This window comes from Erythrolamprus reginae, chromosome 5, assembly GCF_031021105.1.
Source record: "Erythrolamprus reginae isolate rEryReg1 chromosome 5, rEryReg1.hap1, whole genome shotgun sequence".
Lineage (NCBI taxonomy): Eukaryota > Metazoa > Chordata > Lepidosauria > Squamata > Dipsadidae > Erythrolamprus > Erythrolamprus reginae.
The window spans coordinates 13681577-13698977 of record NC_091954.1 but is presented as its reverse complement, the minus strand read 5'-3'; the positions used below and the strand labels follow the sequence as shown (position 1 = coordinate 13698977).

The 17401-nt window shown below is 42.5% G+C and overlaps 1 protein-coding gene across 10 annotated transcripts in view; it reads right to left on the bottom strand.

Annotated features, from left to right (window-relative positions):
* The window catches only part of CAMK2G (calcium/calmodulin dependent protein kinase II gamma), a 323775-nt gene that overhangs the window by 181968 nt on the left and 124406 nt on the right, over positions 1-17401 (bottom strand). The gene's annotated exons all lie outside the window — the stretch shown is intronic.

The window sequence follows — 17401 nt, the reverse complement described above, 5'->3', positions numbered from 1 at the left end:
TGGGGAAACCACAAGGAGGGTGGAGGCCCTGTTTCCTAGAGAGGCCCCACGGAGGCTTCTTCCCGCCTTTTCCGGTCCTGTTTCCTCCCAGGATATTCCTAGAGAGGCCCCACGGAGGCTTCTCCCTGCCTTTTCCGGTTACAGTTTCGAAGGCTCGGGTTTGTAAGTGGAAAATGGTTCTTGAGAAGAGGCAAAAAAATCTTGGAACACTCAGTTCTTATCTAGAAAAGTTCATAAGTAGAGGCATTCTTAGGTAGAGGTACCACTATACCTGGGTATTATGATGAGAAATATAAGTTGTCCACTATTGAAAATAATCATGTTAAAGCATTAGAATGAAATTAAGAAGGATGTGATAAAGTAGGACAACTATCACTTTGGGGAGATGATATAGATGAAATAATGGATGTTGCTGAGAAACAAGAAACTTGGTTTCCTGGTCACAGCTTGAGGTTTAAATGGCATGGATATTTATGGATATTTATGGCACAATAAAGTTAATTTGGATTTTAAACATCATTTTATTAGGCATGCCATATTGAGAATATGGAATAGACATAAACTCAGGGTTGTGCACAAAACGCCAGTATAGATCTCGGCTCAAGAAGCATATTATAGAAGAGAAACAGAAGACAAGGACAAAGAGTTGACATATCAAAAATTATTGGAAAGCCATCAAGGGGAATTTAAAACTAAATCAAGAGAGCAATCAATACCAGAAGAATATAATTGTCAATGGTTTTCCCATTTACATTTGTCAGAATGATTAAAATGAACCAAAAGATTTATGGCGCGGAGCAAAGTAAGACAGAATTGAAAGTACAAGTCTGCACTGAGGATGATATAAAGATGTATAAAGAGATGATGTACAGTAGTCCCTCGCTATATCGCGCTTCACCTACTGCGGCTTCACTTCATCGTGGGTTTTCAAGAAATATTAATGAGAAAAATCATTCGTGGATCTTCGTTTCTGAGGAAGTCGATCGGCAGATTTAAACAGCCCGCGGAACTAGATCGGCAGGTTTTTTTAAAAAAATATATCTAAAATTGTAAATACTGTATTTAAATACTGTATCTAAAATAAATACTGTGTGGGAAGGGTTTATAAACACTTAAAACAATGAAAACTTACCAAACAATTACAATATAAATACTTAAATAAGTACTATCAGTCGATAAATTCCCCGTCGCGGATTTCACCTATCGCGGCCGGGTCTGGAACGTAACACCAGCGATAGGTGAGGGCTTACTGTAGATGAAAATATTTAATACAGAGCCTGCTTGGTCTAGTGGTAAAGGAACCGACCTAGAAATAAGGACACTGTGAGTTTTAGTCTCTGTGACTTTGGGTCAGTCTCTCTCTCTCTCTCGGCCCAATTCACCTCACAGGGTTGTTGTGAGGGAAAATAGGAAGAGAAAGGCATATTAGGCATGATAGCATTTTGAATGTTTATCAAAATAATAATGGTAGGAAACCAACCAACTGTTCTGCAGGCGTGTCCCAACTGCCCGTAATTACAGGGTAATTGGTCCAAAAAGACACACACCACACGATAGAAGGAAAACCAAAAGTCTTTATCAACAGAAAAGCAGAAAAAACTCCCTTTTAAAATGTCAAAGGGATTTTCTGGTACATACAAGGCACAGGTTAAATGCAATCCAATTTCTCACCCAGTAACTGGGAAATTGAGTCCAATTCCAAAGTCCAGAAAGTCCACACAGTCTTGAACAGGGAAACAGCAAAACCACGATCTTGATGAAACTATGAATCAGATAAACTTCCACAAGGCTAAACCAGCACACTGCTCTTTTTATCTGTAGCATTAATTACAACAGCCCCACCCAACCACAGGTGGCCTCACTTATCTCCTGTAATAATCCTTCAGTTGTTCTCTCCTATGCATCACTCTACGCATGCGTGGATGTGTCATAAGTTCTTGTTCAGAATCCAGGGATGATAAGGATGATTGATCTCCTCCTGGGCTGTCTGCCAAACTCCCCTCTTCCCTGCCACTCACGCTTCCTTTGTCAGAGGAGCCTTCGTCGGGAGATTCTATCGAGAGCAAAACAGGCCTGTGGCATGTGGATGTTTCCCCCACATCCACCTCCACATTCCTTGGGGCAGGAGTTGGGCCAGAGCCAACCACAACACCAACCAACCAACCAACCATTGTTGAAACTTGAAGCAGGAAGAACAAGTTAAAGAATGTGGGCTAAGTAGTTTGGCTAGAATAAACAGATAGACCAATGGAAAAATATGTGATTAAAAGGATTGAAATTTGCACTGTATTATATATATTCTTAAGCATATTTTAATGATGTACAGTGATCCCCCGGTTATTGCGTTCCCGACCATTGCGAACAGGCTAATTTGCGATTTTTGAACCTGGAAGTCAAAACACCATCTGCGCATGCGTGCCCTTTTTTTCTATGGGCACGCATGCGTAGATGGCGCCAGGCAGATCAGCTGCTGGGCGGCTTCCCTAGGTCTTCCCCCTCTTGGCGGGCATCAGCGAGGAGTTTCCCCACCGCCCACGCAAACTCCTCACTGCTGCCGCTTCGCTCGGGCCGCTTCCCAGCTGAGTACTCAGCTGGGAAGCGGCCCGAGCGAACGGCTTGTCCGCAGCCTGCCCACGCCGTTGGCTCCCCCTCTTGCTGGCGGGAGGGCGAGAAGCCCTCCCCAGCACCCGCTCGCCCGCCCTTCGCCGCTCGCCCGCCCTTCGCCCGGTCACCCGCCGTTCGCTCGCTGCTCACCCGGGTTCGGGGGGGTGCTGGCAAGCCGCCCATGCCGGCGGCGACGTTTTAAAACAGCCGCGCGGCTTTCCAATGAGTCCCGAAGACAAACGCGGAAGTTTGACGTTTGTCTTCGGGACTCATTGGAAAGCCGCGCGGCTGTTTTAAAACGTCGCCGCCGGCATGGGTGGCTTCCTAGCAGCCCCCCAAACCCGGGTTCGGGGTCCGGGGGGTGCTGGCAAGCCGCCCATGCCGGCGGCGACGTTTTAAAACAGGAACCTTAATCTTCGGCTCCTCGCTAGCGCTGCGGGAGTAAAAACACCATCTGTGCATGCGCAGATGGTGTTTTTACTTCCGCAGCACTACTTCGCGAAAACCCGATCATTGCTAGGGGTCCTGGAACGGAACCCTCGCAATGATCGGGGGATCACTGTATTTGTTGGTTTATAATGCCAGAAAAATTATCTAGAGTGTATAAATGGAAATGTAAACAACACGAAGGGATATTTTATCGTGCTCGGTAGACTTGTAAAAAAAAGCTTTTAAAAAAGTATTCAAATACATTCTTTGATACAGAGGATTTTAAAGATTAATATTCAAAAGAACTTTTCCTTTTAGGACTAATGGATAAAGAGTTTGAAAAACCATGGAAAATTATTTCAATATATGATTACTGCAGCAAGACTTTTATATTGCACAGAGATGCAAAGTTTTGGAAGACCCACTATGGAAAAATGGTAGGTGCAATTGCTGAGATGGCTAAATTAACTTCCTTCTGTGGAGAAAAGATACCATCTACATTTATTGGTGACTGGATCTTTTGCGTAAAAAACCCCATGTGATTTATGGCCTTGGTTATTAGATAGGGTAGATTATAGAAATAAACTATGATGTAACTTTAGAGAGTGGAGTTAAAATATATTGCTCAAAAAAATAAAGGGAACACTCAAATAACACATCCTAGATCTGCATGAATGAAATATTCTCATTGAATATTTTGTTCTGTACAAAGTTGAATGTGCACAACATCGTGTGAACTTGATTGTCAATTAGTGTGGACAGTTTGATTTCGCAGAAGTTTGATTTACTTGGAGTTATATTGTGTTGTTTAAGTGTTCTCTTTATTTTTTTGAGCAGTGTATAATTGTAAGCTGCCCTGAGTCTTCAGAGAAGGGCAGCCTAGAAATCAGATAGATAGATGGATGGATGGATGGATGGATGGATGGATGGATGGATGGATGGATGGATGGATGGATGGATGGAATCAGCTTCCTCCAGAGATTAGAACTGCCCCCACCCTCCTTGCCTTTCGTAAACTCCTTAAAACCCACCTCTGTTGTCAAGTGTGGGGGAACTGAAACATCTCCCCCTGCCTATGTAGTTTTCTGTGTATGATATGACTGTATGTATGTTTTTTATATATTAAGGTTCCTTGCTTTTTAGACTTTTTAAAAAGTATTATTATTATTTTAGAGCTTAACTATTAGATTTGTCATTATACAGTGGTACCTCATCTTACGAACGCCTCTTCTAACGAACTTTTCAAGATACGAACCCGGTGTTTAAGATTTTTTTGCCTCTTCTTCCGAACTATTTTCACCTTACGAACCCAAGCAGCTGCTGCTGGGATGAAGGGGTTTCTTTCCCCCCCCTTTTTTTGAAGAAAGAAAAGGGAGGGGCTTCTTGGAGTAGGAAAATTTCGCCGAGAACAAGGTGCTTGCAAAGGAATTGAAAGGGTGTCTTTTTAAGAAAGAAACGGGAGGAGGGAGGGGCTGCTTGGAGTAGGAAAATCTCGCCGAGAACAAGGTGCTTGCAAAGGAATTGAAAGGGTGTCTTTTTAAGAAAGAAACGGGAGGAGGGAGGGGCTGCTTGGAGTAGGAAAATTTCGCCGAGAACAAGGTGCTTGCAAAGGAATTGAAAGGGTGTCTTTTTAAGAAAGAAACGGGAGGAGGGAGGGGCTGCTTGGAGTAGGAAAATCTCGCTGAGAACAAGGTGCTTGCAAAGGAACTGAAAGGGTGTCTTTTGAAGAAAGAAAAGGGAGGGGCGCCCCCCTTGCCTTTCTTCCTTCCCACTCACCCTTTAGCCTAGCCTTGCTTCTTCCACCCGCCCCCTTTAGCTGCTCCTCCCTGCCCTCTGTTCGCCTCCCTTCTAAAGTTTGGGATTTTCCTGAAGGATTTGCACGCATCATTTGCTTTTACATTGATTCCTATGGGAAACATTGTTTCGTCTTACAAACTTTTCACCTTACGAACCTCCTCCTGGAACCCATTAAGTTCGTATGATGAGGTACCACTGTATTTTGTTTTTATCATTGCTGTGAGCCGCCCTGAGTCTAAGGAGAGGGGCGGCATACAAATCTAATTAATAATAATAATAATAATAATAATAATAATAATAATAATAATAATAATAATAATATTCGATTCTGAAAAACATTTCACAGGGGAAAGCTTGCATTCCTTCTCCAGTTTGGTATACAATACAAATACTTATCGGGATAATCCCAATGACTCCCAAAGCTATAATCTACTTCTCACTGAGAAGATAAGCTTGTATTTGGACTACATTACTTCGGAAGACCAGACACAGATGATGTGAAAAACTCTCAGCCTCTCACCCTGCCCTGCCCAGCATCTGATAGATAGAAAGCTGCTTTCGCTGTGCCTGATAACATTAGTTTGAACTGCTTTTAAGGTAACCTTTAATTCCAAGCACTTTGTATTATCTCCAGCCATTTCAATCCTATTTTAGACCTGAATTTTGATACTATGATTTCCTTTTAGACACACACTGGAGCAGAGGCTCCCCAAACTTGACAACTTGCCTGGAGGCTGTTGGGGACTGGATGGGTGTCAACAAACTCAAACCCAACCCAGACAAGACGGAGTGGCTGTGGGTCTTGCCTCCCAAGGACAATTCCATCTGTCCGTCCATCACCCTGGGGGTGAACTATTGACCCCCTCAGAGAGGGTCCGCAACTTGGGCATCCTCCTCGATCCACAGCTGACATTGGAACATCATCTTTCGGCTGTGGCGAGAAGGGCGTTTGCCCAGGTTCGCCTGGTGCACCAGTTGCGGCCCCATTTGGACAGGGAGTCATTGCTCACAGTCACTCATGCCCTTATCACCTCGAGGTTCGATTACTGCAACGCTCTCTACATGGGGCTACCTTTGAAAAGTGTTCGGAAACTCCAGATCGTGCAGAACGCGACCACGAGAGCCATCGTGGGGCTTCCCAGATTCGCCCACGTATCTTCAACACTCCATGGCCTGCATTGGCTGCCGATCAGTTTCCGGTCACAATTCAAAGTGTTGGTCATGACCTTTAAAGCCCTACATGGCATTGGACCAGAGTACCTCCAGAACCGCTTGCTACCGCACGAATCCCAGCGGCCTATAAGGTCCCACAGAGTTGGCCTTCTCTGGGTCCCGTCGACTAAACAATGTCGTCTGGCGGGACTCAGAGGAAGAGCCTTCTCTGTGGCGGCCCCGGCCCTCTGGAACCAACTCCCCCGGAGATTAGAACAGCCCCCACCCTCCTTGCCTTTCGTAAACTACTTAAGACCCACCTATACCGCCAGGCATGGGGGATTTGAGACCTCTTTCCCCCAGGCTTATTATAATTTATGTTTGGTATGTATGTGCTGCTTGGTTTTTAATTATGATAGGGTTTTTAGTTATTTTTAATATTAGATTTGTGCCATTGTAATATTGTTTTTATCGTTGTTGTGAGCCGCCCCAAGTCTTCGGAGATGGGCGGCATACAAATCTAATAAATTGAATTGAATTGAATTTTAAGCCAGGCTGGAGAATTCTGGGAGTTGAAGTCCACGAGTCTTAAAAGTGGCCAAGTTTGAATCCCTCTGCTCTGGAGTCATCCAGAAGGTGTTGCCTACAATCTTCTGATTAGCTTTCTCCAAGCCCATAAAATTGCATTTCTCAGAGGCTTCCGGTATGACGTCATTGCAGAGTGGGTGAAGAAGCGAGGTTCTGCTTCTAAAACCCAAAAATGGCAATAGCAATAGCATTTACTTATATAGTAATCCCTCGCTACTTCACGGTTCATCTTTCGCGGATTCGCTATTTCACAGGTTTTCAAAGGGGGCTTAAATTCATTAAATCCATTGAAAATTTTAAATCCATTAAAAATTAATAAAATTCTTCTACAGTACTATTGTACTCTATTAAAGAACTGGTAGGATATCACATGCAATTCCAGCTGAGAAACATTATAGAACAACTGTTTAATGCAAAGGGTGGGTTTTTAAAGTACATTCATTCATTCATTCATTCATTCATTCATTCATTCATTCATTTATTTATTTATTTACCGCCCCTCTCCGTAGACTCGGGCCGGCTAACAACAGTAAAAAACAATATAAACAAATCTAATATTAAAAGTAGTTTAAAAACCCCAAAATAAAAAAAACAATCATACATACAAACATACCATGCATAAATTTCGTAAGCCATGGGGGAAGGGAATATCTCAATTCTCCCATGCCTGACGACAGAGGTGGGTTTTAAGGAGCTTACAAAAGGCAAGGAGGGTGGGGGCAACCCTGATATCTGGGGGGAGCTGGTTCCAGAGGGTCAGGGCCACCACAGAGAAGGCTCTTCCCCTGGCTCCCGCCAGACGACATTGTTTAGTCGACGGGACCTGGAGAAGGCCAACTCTGTGGGACCTAACCGGTCGCTGGGATTCGTGCGGCAGAAGGCGGTCGCAGAGATATTCTGGTCCGATGCCATGGAGGGCTTTATAGGTCATAACCAACACTTTGAATTATGACTGGAAACCGATCGGCAACCAATGCAGACTGCGGAGTGTTGGTGTAACATGGGCATATTTAGGAAAGCCCATGATAGCTCTCGCAGCTGCATTCTGCACGATCTGAAGTTTCCGAAATACTCGTTAAATACATTAAAAAATAACTTTCCTCTACTTCACGACAATTCGTTTTTCACAGGTGGTCTTGGAACGCATCCCCGTGAAAAACGAGGGATCACTGTATACCGCTTCACAGTGCTTTACAGCCCTCTCTAAGCAGTTTACAGAGAGTCAGCCTATTGCCCCCAACAATCTGGGTCCTCATTTTACCGACCTTGGAAGGATGGAAGGCTGAGTCAACCTTGAGCCTGGTGAGATTCGATCTGCCAAACTGCTGGCAGCTGGTGATCAGCAGAAGTAGCTTGAAGTACTTCCACTCTAACCAGTGCACCACCGAGGCTCTTCACCAGAAGCCCTTTGAATGCATTTATTGATCCCGTAGAGATCGATAAATTCAATTCAATTCAATTTATTAGATTTATTTAGTAATTTATTTATTACTTAGATTTGTATGCCGCCCCTCTCCGAAGACTCGGGGCAGCTCACAACACGTAGAAACAAATCATAAATCTAAATTTTAAATTTTAAAGATTTAAAAAGACCCCATATACTAACAAACATAGACACAAGCATACCATATATAAATTAAACATGCCCAGGGGAAGATGTTTCAGTTCCCCCATGCCTGACGGCAAAGGTGGGTTTTAAGGAGTTTACGGAAGGCAGGAAGGGTAGGGGCAGTTCTAATCTCCGGGGGGAGTTGGTTCCAGAGGGCCGGTGCCGCCACAGAGAAGGCTCTTCCCCTGGGGCCCACCAACCGACATTGTTTAGTTGACGGGACCCGGAGAATCAGTCGCTGGGATTCGTGCGGCAGGAATGAATGAATGAATGAATGAATGAATAAATAAATAAATAAATAAATATATATAGAAAGGTTGGGAACTGCTGTTCTAATCCAATCCAGTGCCCACGGCAGGAGACTTCATCATCCTGGACAAATAGTTGTCTGATCTTTTTAATGAAATGTGAATTTCAACTGGGTTATTCCTTCCGTTTCTTAACAAGCATTACCTCGCAATAACAATGCTTCATATTATAAATGTCTTCCGGTTTATGCATCTAGTAATAGTATTAGAATTCCATCAAGAATGCATTCACCAGATATTTATTGACTAATCTAAACTGAGTTTTTGGGTCTATTAGGAAATCTCCTGCAGGACAGGTAAGTGAGATTTATAATTAACAAATACTAGGGTGCATACATCAGCAAAACCCCTCTGTTGGGGTCATAAGAGCCACAAGAGCTGACTCTTGTGGATTATAACTGCTGAACGTGCATCTTCCGACTTTATCTCTCTCAGTACATACGAAAAAAAGAAGAAGTTAGACTCTAGTTTCACAGCTTCCGAAGGCCTAGTAACATCTTCTGTTTTTCATAGATGTGTTAGTCTAACAGATTGCTCATGTTGCTTCCATATACCCTGTTTCCCCGAAAAAAAGACAGCGTCTTATATTAATTTTTGCTCCCAAAGATGTGCTACGTCTTATTTTCAGGGGATGTCTTTTTTTTTTTTCAATGAAGAAGAATTCACATTTATTGCTGAACAAAAAAAATTGAACAGTAGTTGTCATCGCAAACCAGCATAACCAGGCAAACCGTGAATCCTATCAAGAATTTCTTACTACTTCCGTACCATTATTTCCATGTACAACAATTATACTTTCTTCAAATACAGTGGTACCTCGTGATACAAACCCCTCGTGATACAAACACTTTGAGATATGAACCTGGGGTTCAGAATTTTTTTGCCTCTTCTTACAAACTTTTTTCGGCTTACGAACCCACCGCAGATCGCAAAATGGCACTCCGCTGGGTGCCGCCCCCCCGGTTGTCACCTTTTAAAACAGCCAGGGGGCTTCTCGGCATTCTCCCAAACCCAAACCCGAACTTTTGGGTTCGGGTTCGGGAGGTCGCCAAGAAACGCCGCCGCCCGCCTGTCACCTTCTGAGACAGCCGGGGGGGGGGCTTCTCGGCGTTCTCCTGAACGCCGAACCCGTAAGTTCGGCAAAAGTTCGGGTTCGGGTTCAGGAGACCGCCGAGAAGCCCCCCCCCCCCCCGGCTGTTTTAAAAGATGACAGCCGGGCGGCGGTGCCCAGTGGAGCGCCATTTTGCAATCCCCCCCCCCTGCACGCATTAATCACTTTTACATTGTTTCCTATGGAAAACATTGTTTCGTCTTACGAACTTTTCATCTTACGAACCTACTTCCGGAACCAATTAAATTTGTAAGACGAGGTATTACTCTATATGTTACATATGTTCTGTTCAGGAATGCTGCAAAACGAAATGTCTCCTACGTCTTACTTTCGGGGGATGCCTTATATTAGGCAATTCTACGAAACCTCTCCTATGTCTTACTTTCGGGGATGACTTATTTTTTGGGAAAACAGGGTAGGTAGTGAATATATTTAGTTGGGGCATTACCCTTTCAAAAGCTAAACACAAACTTTGTGGACTTTCAAGAGTTTTTCTTCTGTTCACAGTGAACTTTTTGATGTTGACATTTTTTGTAATTTGCCCAGAGTCGTTTAAAAATGATTTATACTTTGCTAAAATTTAAACAAACAAAGAAACACTCCTCCTCCAATTAGTACACCCTCTTGCAATTCAAAACAGGCAAAGCAACGGAAATAATGGATTGTGTATGAGCCAGTCAACTGGAGCTTAATAATCCTTTTAAAGGCTGTGGGTAAGTGGATTTGAGCCAGGAATAGAGTTGAACCCACTGCAGACAGCCAAAAGCAGAGGTGGGCTACTAAGGTGGAACAATGAGGTGTGCTCGCCCCCGTGGTTATGAGTGCTAGTGGAGTCCAGCGCAATTATGCTACTGCACCTGGGCAGGTAGCGAAATCGTGCAGGGACACACAGGTGGGTAAGGGTATTATTAGTAAGCAGAAGTATCAGCAGAGAAACAACTGATGGAATCAGTTAGGAATCACCCAAACTACATTTTTATGAAAATAGAAATGGTTTACACGATGCCATTTCTAAAGTTGCGAAGACTCAGGTAGAAATATCTCTCATTTCTGAAACATCCCCTGATTATCTCAGGGACCGCCTTCTGCTGCACGAATCCCAGCGACCAGTTAGGTCCCACAGAGTGGATCTTCTCCGGGTCCCGTCAACTAAACAATGTCGCTTGGCGGGACCCAGGGGAAGAGCCTTCTCTGTGGCAGCCCTGGCCCTCTGGAACCAACTCCCCCCAGAGATTAGAGTTGCCCCCACCCTCCTTGCCTTTCGCAAGCTACTTAAAACCCACTTGAGATCCTCTTTCCCCCTAGGCCTTTACAATTCTATGCATGGTATGTATGTATGTATGTTTGGTTTTTATATTAATGGGTTTTTAAACTGTTTTTAGTATTAGATTACTATTGTACACTGTTTTATTGTTACTGTTAGCCGCTCCAAGTCTCCGGAGAGGGGCGGCATACAAATCAAATAGATAGATAGATAGATAGATAGATAGATAGATAGATAGATAGATAGATAGATAGATAGATAGATAGATAAATTCATTCATTCATTCATTCATTCATTCATTTAACAAATTAATGGGCTGTAAATACATTGCAGACCTGCGAACGTCTGATGATCCACCGCATTATACTTAGTGGCATTTGGTACTTCACAAGAAGAGCCCTTCATTCCTCCACTCAAAACAGAACACCCTACGAAACTAGACTTACAATCCTGAGTCTTGAAAGCTTAGAACTATGACGCCTTAAACATTGATCTAAGTATTGCCCACAAGATCATATGTTGCAATGTCCTGCCTGTCAAAGACTACTTCAGCTTCAACCACAACAACACAAAAGCACACAACAGATTCAAGCTTAACATTAACCACTCCAAACTTGACTGTAAAAAAATATGACTTTAGTAATCGGGTTGTCGAAGCGTGGAACTCATTACCGGACTCCGTAGTATCATCCCCAACATTTTACCCTTAGACTATCCACGGTTGACCTCTCCAGATTCCTAAGAGGTCAGTAAGGGGCGTACATAAGCCCACTAGAGTGCCTTCCGTCCCCTGTCCTATAGTCTCTCCTATGTCTCGTATTTCATCTCTACTATATCCTCTATAATCTTCATTGTGTATTATTGTGTACTGGACAAAATAAATAAATAAATAAAAATAAAATTTGGGGCGCATCGACAGTTCAGATATAATGATGTGGTTTTGCATCTAAACTGGTAGTTAGAGAAACGGAATCTGATGAATAATAATCTGGTGAACTAGAGAAAGAGCAACCAATATGATTAGGGGACTGGAGATTATAACATACGAAGAGCGGTTACAAGAACTGGGCATGGACAGTTTGGCGAAGAGAAGGACCAGGGGAGACATGATAGCAGTCTTCCAATACTTGAGGGGCTACCACAGAGAGGAGGGGGTCAGGCTGTTTTCCAAGACACCAAAAGGCCAGACAAGGAAAAACGGATAGAAGCTGACCAAGGAGAGATTCAATCTGGAAATAAGGAGGAACTTTCTTTTTTTTTAAAAAAAATAGTTTTTATTGATTTTTTCTTTTAAGAAAAAAAGAAAGAAAACAAAACAAAACAGAATATATGTCACATATACATTGTAGAACAGATCATACCCCTTTCCTGTTACATCTTATATTTCTTTTTCTCAATATTATACTAACCTATATACATTCACATACGAGAACCAAGCTTAAATATTTATGCTTTTATAAATATTATTTTACTGAAAGAGTAGTAGATCCTTGGAACAAACTTCCAGCAGACGTGGTAGGTAAATCCACAGTAACTGAATTTAAACATGCCTGGGATAAACATATATCCATCCTAAGATGAAATACAGAAAATAGTATAAGGGCAGACTAGATGGACCATGAGGTCTTTTTCTGCCGTCAGACTTCTATGTTTCTATAAAGAGTAACAGTTCAAGAGATATAATTGTGTCATTAGTCTATGTATTTTTGTATTTCTAAATTTGATGTTTATTTGTTTGTGTACACTGATACTTTGTATTGCCACATTTGGCTTTTATTACGGACCCATTCATGCCATTTTTGCCATGTCTCTTTGGTTTCTTTATTTTTTCCTTCCTTTAATTGCATTCGTCATTGGGTCCATTTCTGCGCATTTGTAAATTTTTTTCCATGATTAGATTTTCGGATGGGGTCTAAGGAGGAACTTTCTGACGGTGAGAGCGACCAACCAGTGGAAAAGCCTGCCAGCGGAGGTTATGGGAGCTCCAACACTTGAGATTTTCAAGAGGAAACTAGACGTCCATTTGTCCAAATGGTGTAGGGACTCCTGCTTGAGTGGGGGGGTTGGATTAGATGACCTACAATGTCCAGTGATGGGCTGCCGCAATTTTTGATTTGATTTGATTTATTGGATTTATTGGATTTGTATGCCGCCCCTCTCCGGAGACTCGGGGCGGCTAACAACAATAATAGAACAGTATACACAATAATCCAATAGTAAAAACAATTAAAAATCCATTAAAGTAAAAACCAAACCTACATTCAGACATACCATGCCTAAAATTGTAAAGGCCTAGGGGGAAAGAGTATCTCAGTTCCCCCATGCCTGATGGCAGAGGTGGGTTTTAAGTAGCTTACGAAAGGCAAGGAGGGTGGGGGCAATTCTAATCTCTGGGGGGAGTTGGTTCCAGAGGGCTGGGGCCGCCACAGAGAAGGCTCTTCCCCTGGGTCCCGCCAAGCGGCATTGTTTAGTTGACGGGACCTGGAGAAGACCCACTCTGTGGGACCTAACTGGTCGCTAGGATTCGTGCAGCAGAAGGCGTTCCCTGAGATAGTCTGGTCCGGTGCCACGAGGCTGCCTCCCATACACTGTGCCAGAGAGAGAAACCCAAGCGGGCGAGAGGGGGGGACCTGAGATAATTTTTACTGCCACACTGTGGGAGTGGGACTCGTCTCCAAACAAACTTGTAATTTGTACAAATCCCTTATCAGTTCTGTGATACTTAGCTTGCAGCTGTGAGGCAATTCACAGTACTTCTTTCACAAAGTGAAACACACTTTGCTCTGGTTTAGTTTCAAAGCGGGGAAAAATCAGCACACAAAAGGTCAAAGTCAGTAAAGTAGTCACGAAACACAACGATCAGATAATCCTCTTCAATGGCCAAACCCACAGGCTGCTATTTATAGCAGCCTCACTAATTACCACAGCCCCACCCAACCACAGGTGGCCTCATTTTCTTTGATAATAATCTCTCAGTTGTTGTTGCCTATGCATCGCTCTCCGCATGCGTGGCTGTATCATTAACTCTTGTTCTGAATCCAAGGAGGAGCTAGATAATTGATCTCCTTCTGAGCTGTCTGCCCCACTCTCCTCCTCCCTGTCACTCATGTCTTCTTGGTCAGAGGAGCCTTCATCAGCAGATTCCACCGGGGGCAAAACAGGCCTGCAGCATGTGGATGTCTCCCCCACATCCACAGTCCTTGGGGCAGGAGCTGGGCCAGAGCTAACCACAACAAAGGCTAAGGCAAACTTAGTTCAAATCCATTGAACTTGGTCTGAAACGTAAACAGTTGAACAAATATTTCTGGCACAAATGACAAAACCTCTATCATTTCAATGTTCTGGTTTTGAACCATTGTAGTCCGTCTTCTTTAAAAAGAGAACCATTTTTAAAATCATTATTACAAGAGGGAAGAGCCTTCTCTGTGGCGGCCCCAACCCTCTGGAACAAGCTCCCCCCAGAGATTAGGATTGCCCCCACCCTCCTTGCCTTTCTTAAAACCCAATTCTGCCGTCAGGCATGGGGGAACTGAGACATCTCCCCTTGCCTATGTAGTTTTATGTATGGTATGTTTGTGTGTATGCTTTTTGAAATAATGGGTTTTTTAGGCTTTTAATGTTAAATTGCTATTTTAGACTTTTAATATTAGATTTGTTATTGTATATTGTTTTATCACTGTTGTGAACCGCCCCGAGTCTGCGGAGAGGGGCGTCATACAAATCTAATAAATAATAATAATAAAATAATAATAATAATAAAATAGCATATTCCATGGATCTAATAATATCAAAATATTTCTTGGAAGAAGGCATGTATAACCTTACAAACATTCAACCTCTAGACATTTTGTTGGCTCAATAAATCTGTTCACCTTTTATAGTAATCATCGCCCACATGCCATTAAAAAAAAAAAAACCAGCTCAAGCACTGAACCTAGAACAGGCAGCTGGATATATATATTTTGCTCTTTGCAAATTTTGCTTTCAGTGCAGTAATATTATTTCCTTAAGGGACAGCAAGAATTGAATTTGATGCGGGAGAATAGGATTTTTTTTTTGGGGGGGGGGGGAGGTTGCTGGCTGTCTAAATGGTAAAACATCATATATTGCAATAAATTTAGAGTGAAGTGTCATGGGCTAAAGAACAGTGAGGCTACTGCTCAAAAGCAGGCAACAGCAGCGAGTGGGTGAAAATGCCAATGGGGCCTTCTTGACCACTGAGATCAGACAGAGAAGAGATTTAAATAAGATGCTGTTCTGCCGGGCTCTATGGTAGGAGCCTCCCGAAAATTCAAAGGTACAAATTTCAGACACACACACACACACACGTTTGAAAATTCAAAACAATGTTCTTTATCACAAAATTCAAAATAAACTAAGCACTCTTTTTGTATTGCAAAGAGCACTCTTCCCAAAACAACCTTGTAGTCTGTACAATTTCCCTTAAGCAGTCATTAAGTACTTAGCCAGCAGCTGTGAAGAAACTTCACACCCCTTCTTCTTCCAACAAAGTGACACACACACACACACACACACACGTTGCTCTGCTTTGGTTTCAAAGGCGTGAGAAAGCAACAATATAATGCACTTGGGGAAAAGGAATCCTCAGTCTGAGTATTGTATTGGCAGTTCTGTGTTAGCAAATACTTCAGAAGAAAAGGATTTAGGGGTAGTGATTTCTGACAGTCTCAAAATGGGTGAACAGTGCAGTCAGGCGGTAGGGAAAGCAAGTAGGATGCTTGGCTGCATAGCTAGAGGTATAACAAGCAGGAAGAGGGAGATTATGATCCCGCTATATAGAATGCTGGTGAGACCACATTTGGAATACTGTGTTCAGTTCTGGAGACCTCACCTACAAAAAGATATTGACAAAATTGAAGGGGTCCAAAGACGGGCTACAAGAATGGTGGAAGGTCTTAAGCATAAAACGTATCAGGAAAGACTTAATGAACTCAATCTGTATAGTCTGGAGGACAGAAGGAAAAGGGGGGACATGATCGAAACATTTAAATATATTAAAGGGTTAAATAAGGTTCAGGAGGGAAGTGTTTTTAATAGGAAAGTGAACACAAGAACAAGGGGACACAATCTGAAGTTAGTTGGGGGAAAGATCAAGAGCAACATGAGAAAATATTATTTTACTGAAAGAGTAGTAGATCCTTGGAACAAACTTCCAGCAGACGTGGTAGATAAATCCACAGTAACTGAATTTAAACATGCCTGGGATAAACATATATCCATCCCAAGATAAAATACAGAAAATAGTATAAGGGCAGACTAGATGGACTAGGAGGTCTTTTTCGGCCGTCAGACCTCTATGTGTCTATGTTTCTATCTAGCAACACAAGATTCCTGACGAACTCCGATCAGATATTCTTCCACAACGCCCAAACCCACGTGCTTTCCAAACTAAGAATCAAGGCTGAAATCAAATGCGGACTTCCTTTGAAAACACATACTCAAAAAAGATGTCCAACCTTTAATGAAGAAATTCCCCCAATTTGTTCTTTTTTTTTTTTTACAAAAAATAATAATATCAGCAAACATTCAGTATTTCTGTATTGCTACATCAGATACTTCATTAAGTCCTACAATAATGTACATATCAATTAATTACAGTAATATTTGTATTATTTCATACAATCAATTCAATTCAATTCAATTTATTAGATTTGTATGCCGCCCCTCTCCCTATTCAAATCATTCATGTTTACATGTTTATATTCTTTATTTTACTAATCTTTATATATCCTTTGTAATCTTTTTATTTCTATTTCTTCACTCAATCCATCTGTGCCGTTCTGCCCATATTTCATAATACTCAGAATCTTTTTGGCCCCTTAATTCCATCGTCAGTTTGTCCATTTCAGAACAATTATATATTTTATTAATTATTGCTTTTTCTGAGGGGGGTTTCTGTATTTTTCCAATATTGGGCAAAGGTAATTCTGGCCACAGTTGTAACATGTAATATTAGATTTTTTTCAGCTTTACTATTTATTTATTTGTTTGTTTGTTTGTTTGTTTGTTTGATTTGCACCTGCGAGAGCTATCATGGGCGTTCCTAAATTCGCCCATGTCACACCAACACTCCGCAGTCTGCACTGGTTGCCGATCAGTTTCCGGTCACAATTCAAAGTGTTGGTTATGACCTATAAAGCCCTTCATGGCACTGGACCAGAATATCTCCGGGACCGCCTTCTGCCGCACGAATCCCAGCGACCAGTTAGGTCCCACAGAGTTGGCCTTCTCCGGGTCCCGTCAACTAAACAATGTCGGTTGGCGGGGCCTAGGGGAAGAGCCTTCTCTGTGGCGGCCCCGACCCTTTGGAACCAACTCCCCCCAGATATCAGAGTTGCCCCCACCCTCCTAGCCTTTCGTAAGCTCCTTAAAACCCACCTCTGTTGTCAGGCATGGGGGAATTGACATGTTCCTTCTCCCTAGGCTTATAAAATTTATGTATGGTATGCTAGTGTGTATGATTGGTTTTAACTTGTGGGGTTTTTAAAATTAATTTAAATATTGGATTTGTTGTATAT